Source organism: Nomia melanderi, chromosome 5 (genome assembly GCF_051020985.1).
Source record: "Nomia melanderi isolate GNS246 chromosome 5, iyNomMela1, whole genome shotgun sequence".
Classification (NCBI taxonomy): domain Eukaryota; kingdom Metazoa; phylum Arthropoda; class Insecta; order Hymenoptera; family Halictidae; genus Nomia; species Nomia melanderi.
In genome coordinates, this window is record NC_135003.1 from 17,780,057 (window position 1) to 17,798,588 (window position 18,532).

At 43.2% G+C, this 18,532-nt stretch overlaps 1 protein-coding gene across 2 annotated transcripts in view; it reads left to right on the top strand.

Annotated features, from left to right (window-relative positions):
• The first annotated feature begins 459 nt into the window (after window positions 1-459).
• LOC116424691 (very long chain fatty acid elongase AAEL008004) overlaps window positions 460-18,532 on the top strand; it is a 78,385-nt gene continuing 60,312 nt past the window's right edge. The window contains exon 1 of one of the 2 annotated variants that reach the window (XM_031971422.2): window positions 460-743. The gene's annotated coding sequence lies outside the window, so the exon portion shown is untranslated. Of the gene's footprint in view, window positions 744-3,156; window positions 3,357-18,532 lie in introns of those variants that run through there. The other variant, XM_031971424.2, reaches the window with a different exon arrangement.

Consider the following 18,532-nt stretch of genomic DNA (forward strand, 5'->3'; position numbering starts at 1 on the left):
ACTTCAGGGGTTACATCTCAGTCGATAAATAGCATTCCAATTTATACAATAACGAACCATACCCAGTGTCCTCCCAAAACAATGTTTTATTCACAATATTCCACAGCAATTGATTTCTAACAGTGACTAATTTTCATAAGTTCATAGTCAAATATTTTTATTTCAGTTAACTTTCGTACAGCGCAGCACGGAGGTAGTCTAATCTCAGGGGTTACATCTCAGTCGATAAATAACATTTAAATTTATACAATAAAGAATCATATCCAGTGTCCTCACAAAATAATGTTTTATTCACAATATTCCACTGTAATTAATTTCTAACAATGACTAATTTTCATAAGTTCATACTCCAAAGATAAATAGTCAAATATTTTACGCGGGAACCGTTTATCGATAACGATCGTCGCGCGCATTGTTTCGCCGGAAGGCCGGCGCGCGTCGCGACGGTTGCGCAGAACGTGGCAGCGACCGAGACGTTTCGATTTTGTCGGACCGCGTGCTCGTGGTTTCGGCGTGTGTAAACAAGTTTCGTGAGACAATCCGCGGACCTTTTGCCGGTGTTTGTGGAATGTCGTTGACTGGACTCGTCGTTCGTTCGCGGTCATTAGTGCAACACCGTCAACGATGAAATAAAACGACGAACATGCCAGAACGACCGTGACGTTCGCCGGGCGGGAAGCAAACTTGTATGGCAGAGCTTGCTGTGTCAACGGTGACCAAAACATCGAGACTCAACGGTGCACGTGAGTAAAATTGTTTCCACGGTGAACCGGAATCACCATAATACGAACATCGGCGAACGTTACGAGCCAAGCCCAGCCGGCTTTCAAACATTTTCCACTGCGCCTCGCTGCAGGAACGTCTGTACCGAGTCCTGGTGTACACGTGACAGATTCTTTTTGTCGTTAACACTGGATTCACTGACATTTACTGTACAGTTTGTTCTGTCATTCTTAGAAAAATTGTTATCTGTCCATTCTGTAGGCTCCAATATTGCACCAGTTATAATATTAAATATTTTAATGAATCTTAATGAAACTACCCTAAAATTATTCGATTCTCCATACATCCAAATTTCCTACTAAGAAGGAAAATGAAAGACCGAAGAAATGTTATATTTCTCATTCTTGCTAGGAGTACTATAAAAATTAGGTGCAGTTACTGATAAATTACAAAACAACCTGGAGTGCTAAGGGTTAAAAACGTATGCCATGGGGGTCACTGGTGAACCCCAACCAAATCGAATTACTGTAATACTCAGTGAAACGATTATTTAGAAATTATTGCATAATGTAAACATGAAATATATAAGAATCGAGGATTCTCGTTCCATACTTTATGAATTTTCGTCGTCTGGAAGCGTCGTCTATTTTGCGACTGGCAGTTCGACGAATCCTAATTTCTGCTGTCCGAAATAATTCGCGGCAGCAGACGCGATCGCCTCGTAACTGGCAATAGCTTTTCACGGTCGTTCACATATCCGGCAGCGTTTCGTCCGGACAATTTCCGGATTTGCGGTTTGCGTGCACCGTATGATAAGAACTGGTTCTTATCTATCGCGTCATTTCCTTGAAGAAACGCGAGTGTCTCCGCAGTGCATAGTTGAAAACAATGCAAAATTCCCTTTGAGAAGTACTTCGCCACACACTGGCTTTCGCTGAACGCATCGTACAGCGGATTTCCGGTTCACAGACTCATCTATTATCTCTTATGATTATTCCACCTTGCGTAATGCACGCTTCACTGTATTTGGAACGATTGATAATCTCATTGTAACGGATCACACATTAACTGGTAAACCATAATGAGTACTATTCAATTTTTGTTTTATTCGTTCGGAGGAAAGTTTAGTATCATTGTGACATAATATCCGTTGAGATGCTAATTATGTCATATTAATCGTGATGTAACCTGCTGTTTAAAAATATAATAAATAGGAGAACCACGCCTGATTCAAGTGTAAATAACGAAGAAACTGTGCAACAAACTGGAGAAAACTGACTCAGCATCATCAGCTAGACCAGAGTGCCATCGAGAAGACTTATTCAAGCAGGTATCGAGGGAGCCGCAGACTTTTATTCGACGCCTGTAATACCGACGAATAATTACCATGATAATCCGCACACCTGTCTCAACTACTAATTAAATTGTCACCCGCAGGTTGCAAGCTACGTCGTCCATTCAGACAATGTTTGTTCCATCAGAATGCGAATGGAAGATCATTTATATTTTATCATCGAAGATGAACAAGAAGAGAACTTCAAGCCGACCATTTTGAATTTTGATTATTCCCAACGCCTGTGACCTGCGATCGTTACTTGATAACGGTAACCATACAAGAGGAATAATTGACTGTATAGGATACAGCGATGAAAAATCCAGACATCCATGAACCCTAGCGACAACGCAGTGTCGTACGAACTACGGTTATTCCTTGCGAAACGACCGGCCAGTGATTCTAAGAAGCGTTGGCATCGACAACGCCACTAGTCATCGACCAAACCGAAAGTCCGACTCGCGTGTCGATCTATTCTCATGCCAAACGACATTATATCGGTCGCTCGGTACGAAAATATCCCAGTGATATACCGGGGCCACCGTGAACCTATCGACGGTCCTGCGTCGCTGGTTCTCAACCGGAGCAACGACCAGACGCTCGCAGAAGGCCAAGTTTTGGCGGTTTAACACTTTGACTGCCACGTAGACGCTCATCAAAACTCGATTCACATTCCCGATTTCTTCCAGAATGACTGAAAAAGCACAGATACTCGTATGAGAAACTACTACTAAAACTGCGTTAGTGATACCTAAATTGATATAATAGCCAATTGGAATCATAACTACTCGTGGATCTCAAAAATCTTCAAAAGTCAGTTTAAGTACTCGGTACTTCTACTGTTAAACTCTCAAGAACCACAGAAATTTCCAAATACAACAGCATAGAATCAGTTCACGAAGGGATCCATAGATTCTGCTCTCAAGCGGTACACGTTGGAAAGAAGTTTGGCAACCACTATCGTAGGGTGTACGCGTGTCGCCGTGCGTCCCTGTCGCCGGCAGAGGAAGGAAGAGGAACACCATCGAGGAAGCTCGAGCGTCTCCGGCGAGCCCCGCCCTGTATATATTTTTAACCGGTGCCCAACGAAAGTCCGTGTGGTGCCGGCGTTTCGACCGTTCGCCCGGGAACGGTCGCGTGTGTGCGGCGCCTATCGACCAGCAGGGGACCAGGAACGGAAGGAAGGAAGAGGCTGGAGAACGAGGGAGCCCAGAGACAACGGAAGCAGGACGAGCGCAGCAACAAGTGAGGAACGCACTGGCTGCCGGTGTCCTGGCGACGGAGCACGCAACGTGCCGCGGTGAGTGTGAGCGTCCATCGATCAGCTGATCGCCAACATACCGGCACACCGTTCGCATGTGTTTGTTTTCTCATCGCGCCGCTTTACGCCACTGCGCGGCAGCACCTGGCGCCTCGCCGGCCCCTGGAGACACGCAACCCGATTACAGTGCTGCTGGGACGCTGCCGATGTTCGGGCGATCAGATTTATTCCCCGGTGGATCAGCATTCGACGAGAGATCATTGAATTCAGGATTAAGTGGTTTTAAGTTGGAATCTACTTTGGAATTGTTTTAGTAGTTTATTGTTGATTTTAATTGAATATTTGAGTTGATTAGCAGTTACGGTGCTGACTGTTGCGATGCTTAGGTGTGATATGATGTTTGTGATAGTCGTTTCGTACTTTGAATTGTGTAATTGTTTTCTGTTAGTTGTTTAGTCGTGTGAGACCGGCTGTGAGGATTACTCAATGTCTGAGAAATATGCTTCCCTTTTTAGTATTCCACTCGATTGTTCGCATGTCCGGATTGTTGACATTCGGTTCACTTGGAAATGTATGTGGAGTCGTGGAAAAGTATTTTTACAATGATGAACTGATTAGCTCTGCCAGGGAAGGACACGGTTTACAAACACGTCGACATCAGAGTTAGGTCACTGATTACTTAATGTTGGTGCCCGAGTGAGAATGTTGGAAAAAATAGGTTTATGATGTTAATATGCAACACTGTCGGATGAAGTAGTTCTTAGCGCATGCCTAATAGACTTTCTTTATTCAGCGAAACCGTTTATCGTCGATCTGTGATACAATTTGATTAGAATCAAATTTAGAAAATGCGTTTCATCCTGTTATTGCCTCGGCAATAAAGGGGAATCGAGTTTTCTCGAAGTACGAGGTAATTAGAAATGTTTGTATCGCTAGTCAATGTATTATCCATAGAAACTAATTCGCTTTTCGAAATTCGCTTTGAATTCTTCAGACTTAACCCTTTGCACTCGAGAGGTGACTCTCGGTAAACACTTGATTCGATACAACAAAACTATGGAGTTGAATATTCAGTATTTTAAATTAAACTTTGCATTGCCATGGGAAGTATTCTAATCAAATAGCCTTGTCGTTTGATTTATTTATGAATATTCAACTTCATGCTGTATCGAATCAAGTGTTGACTGAGAGTCACCTCTCAAGTGCAAAACTTTGAATATTCAGTATTTTAAATTGCCATAGGAAATACTTACATCAAATATCTTTATCATTTAATTTATCTATGAATTATCGTTAAATCAGTTTCAAACAATGTCTACACCTCGTCAAAAAATATTAAAGATTCCCAATGAAAAACCTTCTACTGCAAACAGTTGAATATTCGTCCATTTTCGTCCGATTTCAATATTCCACGTAACAATGCGTTATGCAAAGCGTAATACTGTATCGAAGACTTTATAATATTGCTATACCGAATCAATCGGAGTCGAAAGGTGAAACGAAGAGGTCAAAGATCGAATTCATTTGTGCACCTGACAGTCTCGCCTCGTTGCGGCGTCGGTTTTCGGTTAGGGAAATTGGGTCGCTGAAAATGTTCGAAACGCTGGCACTAAAAGTTTTCCACGGACGGAATCGGGATCAATACGGCCAGACCGAAACTGGGACGCTTCCTCGATTATACGATCGGCGCACTTTGCGCTCGCTTTCGGACTTCAAGGACCCGACAGCTTGCATCCGCGATCGGATCAGCGGATACGTAACAATCACATGACATTCGCGAATTACGTATTTCGCGTGTCACCTCGATTGTTTGTGCCCGGCGAAGGAAACAAGGGGTCAAAAAATAAGGGAAAGTTCCCATGCGCTTGAATATCGACAATCGTTTATAATTCTCGCGACTGCATTACAGCATAACCGATTCCTGCGGTGTCTTCGTTTTGTTAACGACACCTCGCGCACGGAATGCATAATTTCGGAAATCTCTGGTGAACTTTGCCCCGCGACTCCCTGGACGAATTTCCTATTAAGTAATCAATCGCCTTCCGCTTGTTATTCAATTTTTGTGGAATATGTAACGTTCTCGTTAGCTATTCAAGGCTTCACTCGTTTCCTCGTGTGTTCGAGGTCGGAAAGCTCTTGTTTATAGCTTCTGAATATATTGTACAGTAGTTTCAAAAGCGAAATTCATTTCCTCGATTGTTCTTTTCTACATCTCATAGGGAAGTGTTGGGTATTGTTGGATGCCAGTCTGCTGTGACATAGTTATACAAACATGCTTCTGTGACAGTCATCAATAGTTATCCTTTCCCTAAATATTTCCTATTTTTCCTCTGTTTCTATCTTATCATCCTCGCCCTATCTCATCCCCACTACTCCTATTTTTTCTTTTAAAAAGGACTAAATCGATCCTGCGAGCAGACTCGGTTCAGCACTGTCAAACCGTAACCATCAAAATTAGATCTTAGTCGTACACTGTGTAAAAGGCGACCTCGCCACACGTCGAGAACCTTTATAATAAAATAACTAAGTGTTGCACTCGTTTCCACGACTGGGGATACAGCAGTGTTCTAGTAAAAAACTTTCGAATGTAGGTTACGAGCGGATCAGCGTACGTTAGAAAGATCGGCGCGTCGATTCTGGAGCAGACGCGAAGGTCGAGGACTCGTGCCTCGATCGCGAAGCCGAAGAGACGTGCGTTGTGTCGTTGGGAAAAGCAGAGGGAGGGAAAGTTGATGCAGAGCTGAACGGTGTTGACCAATTCCCTGACAATAGAGGACGTTTCGACATACACGAGATCGAAGGCGGCACGGAATCCGAGAGACTATGTCCGACACCCTACAGGAATTGTGAAATCTCGTTCACGGGTCAGCGAGAGAAAGGTTGTTGCGTCTAGCGACACTTCATAGTGTTGTATGTTTCCGGTGTCGCTCGTGAGCCGGCTGAGCAATAATGTTTACTCCAGTTTGCGAGAATCAATCGAGGCTTGCGTTCTCTTGGGAACTTGAAAAGCTGAATTATTAGGTTTTCTATTTTTCATTTTCACTAGTGATACCATAAAGATTAGTCGCAGTTGCTGATCAATTACAAAACCATCTGGAGTGCCAAGGGTTAAGATTCCACGCGTTTCATCGAATCGCACAGAGATCTTCAGTAGAACTATCGACTATCAGTAATCGACTATCAGTAGAACAGACGTACATGCGTTTGAGAGGAAATTGATGAAAAATTGAATATCGATGTCCTTGGGTGAGAGCATCTCGATCGAGCGAGCGACGCAGATAGAAAGTCGGATCCAGCGACAAAGTCAATGGACCCGTCGCTAACGACCCTGTAAACCACAAAAAAATCCCTGCAACAGGTATCGCTGGCAAGGTCGCCCGAGATGGACGCAAGAACGTCTGCTACATCATATTTACACAGTCGGGTCTTCATCGTTCTTCATTGTACGTTACAAAGGATTGTTATTTTCGAACGTCGCGTTATCTAAACAACGTGTTCCCCGGCGACAGACAGGAGGGAATTCCGATTGTAAAAACCGCCGGGGAAGCTGTTAATTATGCTTAAAACCCGCGCGAAATTGCCCGTTCCCGAGGAATCTAGTTTTTATCAAATCCCGCTGTATTCTATCAATTTCGCCGTGAAATTTACGTCCCGTCTTCGGCATCCTCGCGACGCGTATCGAAGCGTTCCGGTTTGCTCAAACGATAAAATCGCGGTATTTTTGCATACATTTTTTGCCCCCGGCACATGAATTGACGCAAAACCGTGCAAAAAACGGGCATTCGAAGCAATTTCGTCGGCTCGTCACGTGGACGTGACAAATTGAGAGGCATACGCCGTAAAAACGCCCACCCGGACGCTCAAAGTTACTAACCGATCGCTGATACAACGATAAAATTGTTTTTTCGCGAACCGTAATTGGATTTTCAAGTGGCATTCCGTCCTTGTACGTCGAAACGAAGCGATCTTCTCCCGCTGAGAGTTTCATTCAATCTTCATGGTAAACGTAGACTAGAACGCAGAATTTACTTGTTTCGCAATTGATCGTCGAAGATGGCACACCTAAAAGAGGATAGTCGCGAGCAGAATTGCAACGGCAGGCGTTAAACACCGAAACAACCAGTCTTGCCACGATTTTTCTCTATTTCCTCGTGATCTCACTGCTGATTACACAAGCGGCTTATTGTTAGTTCATTGTTAGCACCCGAGCAACGGACATCAAACGTTTTTAGCGTTAACGCTAGAACTACCAGTCAAAAGGACTGGTTTCGATTTGTTTCGCAGTCATTAATACCTTAACACGTTGAACGCTGCAGGATTTCATAGAGCGAAATACACAAAATGGAAAAAATGCAATATCAAATATTATATTTATATTCACGATCAACAATTTTATGCAGAACGTACGCTAAGTGTTAGTAAAACACTTTCCAATGCTTGTTTTCCTCATTGTCACTAATTTTTTAGCAGAAATGATGTTTTTGCTTGTTTTTCGTAAAGCCTGACCAGTTTAGTCCTAAATTTATTAATTTTCAAGAGAAAAAAAACTAATTTTCGCTATACGTGAGTCAAGCTTATGATATTACTCGCCGATAGTGTGTTAACAGCACTCCGTTGCTCTCAATGCTCTAATCAGCGATCGTTCGAACGAATTCTAAACAAACGGGTCGCGCGGTAAATTTCGAGATTCGTTTCCTTCGCGACTGGTGGTCCTCCAGCAAGTTCTTCGAGTTCCACGCAGAACTCGTGCGCCGGCTATCAAAAGCCTGGAACGGCTGCCATCAGTCACTCACAGGCATTAACGACGACGTTTACGATGCCCGCGGCGCACACCCGGCGAAACGAGTACAGTTTTTTCCGTAGTTAAGCGCGACAATTCACAGAAACGAGAAAGAGAATAATACACGATCGAATTTTGTCGCGGTTTCAATGAAATCTCTCGTCGTTAGACCGTTTATCTTATCGATTCGCCGGCGATGCGCGCGTTACGTGAACGCGCGGGTTTTTCGATCGCCGGCGCGAGAAATTCGCGATCACCTTTTCCTTTTCTGTGCGTTACGAAGGAGCGAAGAAGCAGTCATCGCGGGAACGATCGCTGCACGCATCGAGGCCGTTTTCTAAAATAAATCCGGCGACCTTTGGACGGCGTATCGCTTTCATTCGCCGTAGAAATGATCGCGTTTCGCAGTCCGATCGCGGATTGACCCTTGGTCGTGCGATTTTCACGACTAGGCTTGACCCTTTGCACTCCGGAAGCTTTTCATTGGAAACACTCGACATTTTCGAATCAGATACCAACATTCCTTCGAACTGACTTGAGAAATCGCATATACATTGAGGAACGAAACTATTTTTCGATATTTCAGGTATCGAAGCATTGTACAAAGTTTAACCCCTTAACGCACAGTTTTTTTTTAAAAAAACCGGGCAAGAAAAATCAATTTTGATACACTGCGCTTTTGTTCCATGGGAAAAGGCTATATTTTATTCTTGAATAAATAAGTGTTACAGCTTACCATCCCATGTAAATGATGAATATCAATAAAACGATTTTTTTTCTTTACTTTCACATTGTTATTTTCACAGTTTGGCCTGTTTAGCGCATACAAGTTAAGGGGTTAATGTTGCGTATCAAACTTTACAATTTTCCTGTGGCAAATCAAAGCAAAGGGTTAATTTTCTATCAGCGTATCGCGAGTAAACGCCAGATTCCACGGCGAAATATCGAAAACAATGCGGTCTTCCCTCCGATCCTCGTATAACGAGGAACATCGATTTCCGATGAATTGGCAGTTAAGTGTCGTCGAATGTATCGGAAACGAAATGAACGAAAACAACGGATTCCCGACGAATGTTATTCGTTCAAAGAAGAATACCACAAATTAACGCGAATATCTCCGTCGCGAGCCTCGCCGGCCGTTATAAAGCAAAGGCTAATGAATTAGTTTTTTAAATTCGGATCCCCGGACGCCGGCGCAGCGGAATGCGCATATGCATGAGACACGTGATAGCAATGCATTCGTGCAAACATCTGTGTAGTTTTTTTGCGGATCTTGACCCAGACTGGACCTTGACTTATCCACGACCCGACGGGTCTATTTTGCCGTGAGAAGAAATCGAATCCGCGCGGATCACGAAAATTTCAACGGAGGAAACTCGAATGCGCCGCGACGTGCCGATCGAGACACTGGCTCCGCGAGCACGACCGGCGTCTTCGCTAAAATACACTTTACCAGTGGCGACCGTTCGCGCGAAGGACGCCGGTCAACGCTCGGAACGCGTAAGAAAATGTTTTAGAATTTCTAATGAACCTCCTCAAGGGTATTTCGTTTGAGTTTCGCGTCAAAGTTCAGCGGCCATTCGAAAGCTGATTCTTTCTGTAGACGGTTCGCCCGTTTGCGTGTCGATACTTGGGGGCCTGAGAGATAGGCCAGGCCCATTGACTAACTTATGACCAAGGGGACCAGGACCTGGGTACCTTTCCTTTTTAGAAAAGCAACTGAGGAAAAGCACATCGCGTAATAAATATATAGTGATCCCCGATGAGCCCCCAAGTTTATAGTGGGGCTACTATTATTATAGATATTGAAAAGGTGGATCTTCGGTAGAAAGAGAATTAGGAATAAATATATGTATTTAATGAGATAAGGAAACAATATGGACAACACGTAAAAATACAAGTTAATACCACGAAGGCCAACACACGACTCTCTATCACGCACAAAAATGTTCTTCTCCGCTGTCTATCACCAAAATGTCCTTCTCGCACGCATTCGCACGCGTACACGCTTTTCTCACGGTCCAGTCGCTCAGTTCCAGACACTCTTCCTCGCATTCTTTCAGCCGCTCGAGATTTTCCAAACATCCCAGCGCCGGTCCGTCGCAATACCTGGTCGCCCTTACGCGCGCGCAACAAACCATTCATCCTACGATACTTTAACCTACGCTAAATAATTCTAGATACTACATTTATTTTAGTAGCCCTACATTTCTAACGTCCTCGCTATTCTCGTCCTTCCTCGGTCTCTTCGGATTCTTCTCCAGCCGTTGCCTCGTCCGCTGTCCACTCGAACGCAGGCTTCAGAAGTTCACGTTCTTTGACAGAACGCGACGCGGATGATTTGAGTATCGATAACGGCAACAATCGCTTGTAACGATTGTGTAATCGCATCAGGAAGGAACGTGGCTAATGATTCTTCGAAATTGATTGACTTCTTTTTGTCGAATATGTTAATGTTATTAGGCGCGAATAACAAACCGATGTGATATTACATAACCGAGTTTTGACGTCCGAGACAGAAGAAGTTGTCGTGTGCAAAAGTCACGATTACAATTCTGTATCCTCGGTGACAAGCGACTTTTCAAGTTGGCGGAAGTAATCGTGTGTTTTATGAAAAACATGATTGATTTCAAACCGAGAAATTCGATGAATCTTGCTTTATCGTGTTTAAAGGTGAACAGTGTTCGCGAGGAGCTTGATTCGAGCAGAAAACGAATGATTTCGAATTTAACCTGTTAAGTGTGGAATTTACTTTGAAAAATCTCTCATTGCGCGCAATAAAATGAAATAATGAAGCGTATACTCGTTAAATGCAGGCGAAATGCACTTAACCCTTAGCACTCCAGGTTGTTTTCTAATCCATCAGCAACTGCAACTAATTTTTATAGCATTCCTAACGAAAATGAGAAATGCTGTAACATTCCTTCGATCTTTTATTTTCCTTAGTACAAAATTAGGATGCGTGGAAAATCTAATAATTTTAGGGTAGTTTCTTTGATGAGTGTTTACCCGGCAGTCAAAATGTTAAAAGGAAATATATACGTAACATATGCTTAGAATTTTCTTTTTTCCCAATAAATTATTAATAACAAAGTAGCCGTTTCGATCGGAGTTGAGAAAGAAATCATAGGCCAATGGGTTAACTGGTTAAAGCTTTCCTTTCGTTCATGAAAGCACAGAAGAAACGATTCCAAGGTTGAAACGTTAATAAACAGCCCTCATTTACAAAAGACGATCGATCCATGGAAGCATCTAATCACGCTCGGACGGACTGTAGGCCGATGACTATTTGCGCGAGGGAACAATCATTCCGGAGGTGTGTAATTCTTGTCGACGCCGAAACTTTCTCCTCGGTAGCCCGCTCGATCAGAAATTCCTCTCCTTCTCCCTCCCTTTCACGCGAGCGAGTGAACTCTTCGGATGTAATCGGCGATCGACGACGATGAGGACTGCCGAGCGAGAACTATTATTTTTCGAGTTACGAGCCTGAAACCGCGCAACTATCGCTTCGCCCCGTGAAATTCACCGCCGGCTCGTCCGACGCCGATTCGGTTCATTTCCTTTTGGACGCCATTGTCTTTCGCGACACGGAACGCAGCGGCGGGATTTACGCTTTACGATCCAATAGCTTCGCACGGTCAATTGATTTCTATTGACGCCGCAATTGAGCGTTTAATACGATTAATGTGTGATTAGAGAAATTGTAACGATGGATTTATCTCGGTGCAGTCATTATAGTATTGATGTTATAATCTCATTGTAGTCTCAATCATTTTATTATTCTTCTCACTGTTATCGTTGTAATATCTACAATGAACGCGTTAAGTATTGCGCTAGGTCTCTTCTGTGAATTTCTTTCCGCCTATCTACATTACGGTATTTTCTCGCGGTGAGATCATTTCGGATATTTGACCCTTTGCACTCGGATGTTTCTTACTAGAAATATTTAGCATTTCTTCACGAGGCGAAGACGGTTTCATGGTAGCTTTTGAAACTTGATACACATAAAAGCTAGCGAACGTCTTTCGAAGCTCGTCAAGATCGTGACACAGCGAGCGGAAAGCGTTCTGGCATCTCGAGGTGGCGTTTCCCGAAATGGTGAGCCGGGTTGCGAAAAATAATGTAGGTCAGGGGGCCCGGGAGGCGTGTCAAGCATCAGCTGTGGCCGAGAAAGAAAAAGGACGAACACAATGTCGAGCATATCGAATCGCGTCGATCGCGATTCACGAAACAACGAGTGCTCCGTTAACCCCTTCGCGTACTATTTACTTTCGTTACTAAGCTCGTGTAACATTTCACTATCGGCAATTTGGAAGAAATGCAGCAAAATTGTCCATTCCATTTGAAGTGGAAATTTCACGTAAAGATAATAAATTGATAATAGCAAAATAGTTGTTTGTTTTGATCCGTGGATAACGAAATGGGTTAACGACAGGTGCTTCCGAGTCACTCGAAAACGATTACAACAACAAACCTCCGACGTCGAATGAAAATGTTCGATAACCCGTTCGTAACTAGACAACAGCGTGACTTGAAAATCGCGACAGTGAATAGTCAATGATTATTTCTACAAATTTTTACCACGGAAGAACAAGTGATGTATGAAAACGCCGAATGTTGTGCAACGCGGTAGCTTTCATAAAATAAAATATACGTTGTTCAGAAAATATATGAAAATATTCGATTGAATGGCATTACCGTCGTATGCTAAATACCACTGGCTCGCGATACATCGTTTGTGTCGGAATGTAGAGTGTTATTTAATATTCGCGACAAATATGCTTACAAGTTATTTATTTGCGTAGATGAGTGTTCGGAGGCAGAACGGGTAATGTGTCGTAATGTAAAGTAACGTAATGTAAAAAGGTGCTTCCTCGCGCCTTTCCGCTTTATTTATACTAGCCTTCGGAAAGGCGTTACCCCTTAGAAACTTCGAGGGTGGAGCTAGTTTCCTTCTCCAACGTCGCCTCGATTTTTGGTAGGGGAAAAATTATGCATTTCTAATTTGCAATGTTTTTTCCGAGCCGCGCTGACCGTGCGGCCGAAGAAGCCTTAACGGGACATGGCTGGCAGCGTTTATGGTAGGGTAGCCTATTCAGCTACGCACGTGTAAAAAGTGTAAAATATTTTCGCCGACTTACAGACTTTAGGGTAGGCCTAATTGCCTATACCTAAACGTCTGTAAGCGGTCAATGCTATTTTCTACCAACGCTGCGAGCCACGTACCGCTACATCACCCCCTTGCCAGTGATAACGCTATACAATATGTGTAAAATATATATACAGTATTAACATGTATTCTTACAAACTATTATGCCTTATACCTATCGGTAAACCTAATGACTCGCCCATAACGAGTTTTAATCGGCGCAGACTGTTTTAAAATACCTTTCGTTTTTTTATTTGTATTTGTTTGATTGGCTGCGCTTGATGGTAGACTCGGAAGTGTAGTTTCGGTTTCTGATTCGGAATGTTCTATGTCTATATGCGCCGGTTTGAGTCGATCGATTGATACTGTTCTTTCCTGTGATCCTATTATAATAGTAAAATGTTTATCACTTCGCCTAATAACTTTGTATGGTCCGTCATACAACGGTTGTAATGATCGTTTTGTTGCATCCTGTCTTAAAAATACATGTGAAGTTGTTTTCAGGTCTTTGTGTACAAAGGTTGGATGTGTACCATGTCGTGACGCTTTACATGGCTGTATATTTTTCATGCTCTGCTTGAAACGCGAAACAAAATCGGATGTTACTGGATTATCTTGGTTGTTTTTAAAAAATTCTCCGGGCAATTTAAGATTGCATCCGTAAACTAATTCGGCTGGGGTTGCATGTAAATCTTCTTTGTAGGTAGATCTTATGCCTAATAAAACTAACGGCAGTACTTCGGACCACCTGTCTGTTTCGTGACAACGGATTCCTGCTTTCAATTGTCGGTGTAATCTTTCTACCATACCGTTTGCTGCGGGATGAAAAGCGGTGGTTCTAATGTGCCGGGAACCCAAACATTGTGTTAATTCTTTGAAAAGTTGAGATTCAAACTGTCTACCCTGATCCGTAGTAATAACCGCTGGAACACCGAAGCGTGATATCCAGCCTTTTAACAGGGTATTTGCTATTGTTTCTGCAGTTATGTCTTCGATCGGCCAGGCTTCTGGCCAGCGGGTGAAACGGTCGACACAGGTAAGGCAATACCTGTGTCCTTGTGAAATGGGTAATGGTCCTACTATGTCAATATGGATATGATGGAATCGGGCAGCCGGTACTGGAAAATTTCCTAACGGAGATGTGGTGTGTCTTGTAATTTTGTTTTTTTGGCACGGTATGCATTCTTTAGACCATTTATTGCAATCTTTGTTGGCAGAAGGCCAAATAAAGCGATCGGTGATGAGTTTACGCGTTGCTTTAATTCCCGGGTGAGACAATCCGTGTAGAGTATTGAAGACTCGTTTACGCAGATTTTTTGGTATGTACGGGCGGATAGTAGAGGTGGAGATATCGCAAAAGATTTCTACATCGCCTTCACTGGTTGGAAAACGCATTTTCTTTAATTTAAGGGCTGTCTCAGACAGTAAGAGGCTTTGAAGCTCTTCATCTGCCTGTTGAGACAGAGCCATTTCTGTATGGTTGACCACTTTGCTAATTTGGTCAACTCGTGATAGTGTATCAGCGACTATATTATCTTTCCCGCTTACGTGCTGTATGTCAGTTGAAAATTGTCCAATGAAATCAAGATAACGGAATTGTCTAGGCGAAGCTTTTTCCGGGCGTTGTTTAAAAGCAAAGATTAATGGTTTATGGTCAGTGAAAATAGTAAAAACGTGACCCTCTAATTGGTATCTGAATCTTTTAACCGCGGAGTAAACTGCTAAAAGTTCTCTATCGTATGCGCTATACTTGCGTTGTGCAGATGACAGAGTTTTTGTAAAAAATGCCAACGGTTGCCAGGTATCATCTACCCATTGCTGAAGCGCCGCTCCCATTGCATAATCTGATGCATCGACACTGATGCAGAGTTTCGCACCAGGTAGTGGATGCGTTAGGAGGGTAGCTTCCGCCAGGGCTTCTTTTACCTGCTTGAAAGCTATTGTTGCTTCGGTTGACCATATAATTTCGGGATTACCGCGAGGAGGTGCACCTTTGAGTAAATCTGTTAACGGAACCAGTAATCTAGCTGCATTTGGAATAAAACGGCGATAAAAATTGATCATTCCCAAAAACCTTCTCAATTCCTTTACGTTTTTGGGCTGTGGAAACTTTACGATTGAATCTACTTTTTCAGAGTTGGGACTTGTTCCTTTTGCGTTAATAGTATAGCCTAAAAATTCTATGGTATCTTGACCAAATATACATTTTGCAGGATTAATAACAATACCGTAATCTTGAAGTCGTGCAAAAAGTTGACGGATGTGAGAAAAATGTTCTTCTTCGCTAGAGGAAGCTATAAAAATATCATCTAAATACGCGTAACAGAAATCTAAACCATGTAAAACCTCGTTTATAAATCTTTGGAATGTCTGAGCGGCGTTCATTAAACCAAACGGCATTTTCGTATATTCGAACAGGCCAAAGGGTGTGGTAATTGCTGTCTTCTCTATATCTGACGGTTCGATCGGGATTTGGTGATAAGCTTTGACAAGGTCTACCTTTGAAAAAATGCGTTTTCCAAACAGTGAGTGGGAAAAATCTTCTATGTGGGGTAATGGATACCGATCGGGAACTGTACGTGCGTTTAAAGCTCTATAATCACCACACGGTCTCCAGCCTTGATCCTTTTTAGGGACTAGGTGGAGAGGTGAGGCCCACGGGCTCTTCGACGGTCGGATTATGCCTTCTGACAACAAATACTCGAATTCCTGTTTGACTATCTTTAACTTATCGGGGGTTAATCTGCGCGGTTTTGCGAAAGCTGTGGGACCCGGTGTTACTTTAATGTGATGGGTGATTCTATGTTTCGCGACTACACCTGCGCGCGTTGGAATAGTGATATCTTTATATTCGGCAAGGATCTTATGGTACGGAGAGTCGCCGGCAATTGTTTTGATACAATTTAAATCCGCGACACCCAATTGTCCTTGGATCGATAAATTTGTCGTGTTGTCGATCAATCGCTTATTTCTAATATCTACCAACAAGCCGTAATATTTTAATAAATCTGCGCCAATTATGGGTTTTGAAATATCCGCGATAATAAAAGTCCATTTTATAACGCGCCGCAATCCAAAATTTAGATTTAAAACAATATCGCCATACGTCGAGATGGTCGAATCGTTCGCGGCATATAAAACAAATGTCGACTTTGGGGGTTGTCCCCTTACTAAATTACGCGGGTATACACTTATGTCGGCGCCGGTATCAATAAGGTACTGTACCTTACTTTGCTTGTCGGTTAAAAATAAGCGGCTCGTAGAGGGATCGACAGGCTCTGCCGCATCTAGCGTCGATCGGCTTCGTTTCCCTGTTGTTGTTGGACGTATGTGCAGGGCGTCGTACATCTCGTCGACTTGTCTCCGAACCTCCGGTGATACCAGCACACACCTGGTTGCGACGGGCTAGGGCTGCGGCTGCGGCTGCGGCTGCGGTGATGCCATCTTCTTCGTCCGCGAAAAGTGGATGACCTTTTATGATGTTGCGTCGTGGAATTGTTTTTTGTCAGCTCCGCGACTTGCTGCGTTAGCCTCGCCATTTGTTCACAGAGCATCTCGAACCGTGTGTCCGTGGCGATAGTGGCACATCTACCGATAGGGGTAAATTCATTTACTTTATCGGCCAATTCTGCCATCTTGTCGAGCGATGCGTCCGTTTGTGTTACGAGGATAGTTCGCATAGATGCTATTTCCTCGTGCTCCAGGAGTTGTTGAATTTGCTGCTCCTGCGATCTCGACAGCCTCCGAATTGATTCTTCCTTAATTTTCTATGCACTTATCACTTGTGTCTGTACTATTACTGTCACTAAATGTTTTTTTCACAAAATCACGTCGGCGGTTACCACTTGTCGGAATGTAGAGTGTTATTTAATATTCGCGACAAATATGCTTACAAGTTATTTATTTGCGTAGATGAGTGTTCGGAGGCAGAACGGGTAATGTGTCGTAATGTAAAGTAACGTAATGTAAAAAGGTGCTTCCTCGCGCCTTTCCGCTTTATTTATACTAGCCTTCGGAAAGGCGTTACCCCTTAGAAACTTCGAGGGTGGAGCTAGTTTCCTTCTCCAACGTCGCCTCGATTTTTGGTAGGGGAAAAATTATGCATTTCTAATTTGCAATGTTTTTTCCGAGCCGCGCTGACCGTGCGGCCGAAGAAGCCTTAACGGGACATGGCTGGCAGCGTTTATGGTAGGGTAGCCTATTCAGCTACGCACGTGTAAAAAGTGTAAAATATTTTCGCCGACTTACAGACTTTAGGGTAGGCCTAATTGCCTATACCTAAACGTCTGTAAGCGGTCAATGCTATTTTCTACCAACGCTGCGAGCCACGTACCGCTACAGTTTGTAATTTTGATTAGTCTACAAGCAACTATCGAGGGTCGCCTGTGAGCCCCACGGCGCCACCGGAAAGTCGAGTGCCTATCGGTGACCTCCACAATGTTCCACGCGTTAATCAATTAATTATCTTCGAAGTACACTCGCCATCTTGAAACCCAAAATAATCGATTTTTTCGACAACCGATTACTTTTTCAAACGAACACGTAGCTCTTTTTCATTTTGCTCTACTTTTGATCTTTTGTCATCCCAGTTCACGAGAGACAACCCTAGAACTGCCGAGTAATCGAAGTGATTTGTTTCTAAGTTTTTATCAAAATTATAACAATACATTTCTCTAAATTCGAAGGGCCTCTTATTGTATCTTTGCGAATACACGAATTTATTTCAGTTTTTCACGGGAGCCTCGCAGTTTAACACGTTAAGCGGCACAAAAATCTTAAGCGTTCTCCCATAGAGTTTGTCTCTTGTAGCAAAGAAAAGTAGGAATACTTATGAACTGTTTGGCGTTGCAACGTTTGCGTTACACTATTATCAAATTAGTTGCATTAAACATTTTCATTTCACATCGGTTGTCTTCTATGTTACGATTGTTTTTTAGTCATTCAGAAGACCGATCGGCTCAAACTTACCGGGCTAAGTGGGCCAAGGGCGGAATCCTCAAGTGACCCGCCTCCTCGTCGATGGATCGACCGATTCCATGCGGCCAATCGTTCACCTGTGCTCGCTGGTTTCCTGGGGATTCAATTCACCCTTCACCGACGAGGATTCGTTAAACTTCTCAAAACCTTTCTCCTGAAAAACCAGAGTTGCGCATCGAAGTCTTAGATACTAGAAAAAGGAAAGCCACACTTTCATTATTTGGATAATTAACCCTTTGCACTCCGAAGTTTTTCACTAGAAATGTTTCAACATTTTCTGATGAGACGATGACGATATTCATTCGTAGT